This window comes from Armigeres subalbatus, chromosome 2, assembly GCF_024139115.2.
Source record: "Armigeres subalbatus isolate Guangzhou_Male chromosome 2, GZ_Asu_2, whole genome shotgun sequence".
NCBI lineage: Eukaryota > Metazoa > Arthropoda > Insecta > Diptera > Culicidae > Armigeres > Armigeres subalbatus.
This window is the reverse complement of record NC_085140.1, coordinates 140,290,542-140,292,929: the sequence shown is the minus strand read 5'-3', so window position 1 is coordinate 140,292,929 and position 2,388 is coordinate 140,290,542. Positions and strand designations below refer to the sequence as shown.

The 2,388-nt window shown below is 43.3% G+C and overlaps 1 long non-coding RNA gene across 1 annotated transcript; it reads left to right on the top strand.

Moving 5' to 3' along the window:
• Nucleotides 1-1,263: 1,263 nt before the first annotated feature.
• LOC134215192 (uncharacterized) lies at nt 1,264-2,163 on the top strand. Its single transcript, XR_009980066.1, has 3 exons — nt 1,264-1,598; nt 1,659-1,740; nt 1,947-2,163. It is a non-coding gene; the product is annotated as an uncharacterized LOC134215192 (long non-coding RNA).
• The last annotated feature ends 225 nt before the right edge of the window (nt 2,164-2,388 follow it).

Genomic DNA, 2,388 nt, shown 5'->3' with positions numbered 1-2,388 from the left:
ACCCGGAAGAGGCCGCAGGCTTCGTGGAAGGCCGCGTACACGATGGCTTTCTGCAGTTGAAGAGGACCTGAGGGCGCTCAACGTTCAGGGCGACTGGAAGCGATTGGCCCAGGATCGAGTTCAGTGGAGAAGGATACTCCATTCGATGTGGGTTCATCGAAGAGCTGTAGCCCATCAATTATCAAGCATACTCATTAAAAGCTTTGAAAACACTTAATTCTGTAATGGCAATCGAAGTGATTGGTGATCCTGCACAGCACTTAGTACAGAGTCGAAAGACACGTTAGGATCTCAGTTATGTTTATCTCGGTGAGATCACGAAGAAATTCATAATTTCAGCAGCATTCCGAACTATCCTCGCTAATCGATTTCTCTGCTCATACTGTATTAATCGACCAATCGTTGACCACATTGTTGTGATACGGGCCTCAAAACGCCACACCCATGCGGGTATTTGTGCTCTCACCCTGCGGGCTCGTTTGCAATCACAACGTCCTTACAGCAGCCAGTGCACCCGAATACACGATAAGCTGCAGCTCTTGGAGTATGTCCACGGTTTCTAAGGGTACTCCTATTTTATTACCAAAAATGATATCTATTCTTATAGTAATGATAGAAATATTGAAATAACACATAAAAGATATCACCTGGAACATAAGAACATATCTTGAGCATCCCTACTATGCATACGATGATAAGTTGGTGCCTGATGGACCCAATTTATACTACAGGATGTATGATGCTTCAGAAAATGTTTTCATGCATGTTGTCTTCTGTGAACTTGTTAGAATAAATGTAAACTATGATCTCTCATGCCGCGGTATCAACTTAGCTATATCCTCCGAGTATTTATCTTTCACTTGCGTTTCAATTCCAGGCATTTTAGATGTTGTAAGATCTCCAAATTGTCTTGGTCTGTGAGGAAATGCTCTATCGAATCAACCAAGGCTTCCATGATGTCCCCAGCCGCTGTATCAACCACGTTATGTCCTTTGAGCAAGGTTCGTAATGCTCACTCAATCTCAGGAGCACATGATTTTCCCTCACAAAAGTTTGTAACCTGCCCAGTACTCTCACAGTTATCTCTCGTAAGCTGGTATTGAAGCTTCTAATGTCTACCGTTCAAGATAGAAGTATCGGTTATCTTACCATGTGAAATCACCACTCTGACATACACCACAACAGAACAAATCAACAGCTGCTGTGCACAGTCCCTGGCCTTACCGAACCTGCACACTACTCATCGCATACGTATCACACGGTGCTAAACTAACAGAGAATGAGTTACAAATGCATACGAAGCAGCATCCGTATTGATATGGAGATGGGCTGGAATCCTGACGCTCCTCATCTCAATCTCTGAATTTCTTAGGATTATCTGCTCTCTAAACTCGCCTGCGCTCTGTTTAAATTATCGCCACCCAAAGTATCACAGGGTGATGTACGTCTGAGATTGACTGGATGAGATTAGTTGTCGGTTAATACTCAAGCAGGTGACTACCTAGAAGGGGATAAGAATTAGCCTGACCCGCAGAGATACGTTTTGAATTAAAGTGCTGTACAGAAGCTCAGTGCATGGGCTTTGTGTTTTGCAAGAGGTGTGATGGTCAGAAGTGATATAGAGATAAATATAATAATCAATGTGAATTATCCTACAGCCAATATGACCTTCTGGGAGATCTCTTTTACGGGATGCTCAGCTAGTGTGATGGAGTAAATTAGCAAGATTGCAGGAGATCGGTAAGGACTAAGAATGACAACTAAAAACCGATCCGAACCCTAGTAGCACAGTTAAGATCGATTTAGTTGCAGCAACTCTAATGTGACTGGATTTGGTTGCATATGAGTCACAATGACTGATATGTAATAAGTGTGCTACACGGGAAGTGCGTCCAACCAAATTGGCGATTCTCTACTAAAGTGATTTTAATTGTTGTATACCCCAGGCCTATCTATTCATGCCCAAAACTCATGGCTTGGTAAGCCTCATACCGTGGAGCAGTGCCTGGGTGACCTGCGAGGTGAATGGGAATGTCTGCTGTGGAGCCTTTGGCATGTTACGCATGCAATCGTCTGTCCGGGCAGACACTCGTTTTGGCAGCCGCCGCGGGATAGACATCCACACTGACACTACACAACAATGGAACTAAACTTAGGGTGTAAGATGGCAATATAGAACGTAAGTACAAATTTAATAAACTCATTTACTCTTTTGTTGCATGTAAAATTGCTGTTTTTATATTGATACGGAATGACTCGAGTATACATTATGTGGTTTTCCTCTTTCGAACCGTCTGGTGGATTTTGTAAGTGGGTCTGCGTTCATTATTTCCTCTTCAGACCATATTTTGTCTCCGTCTCATGCTGCCCTTCCTTTGAGGGGATGAC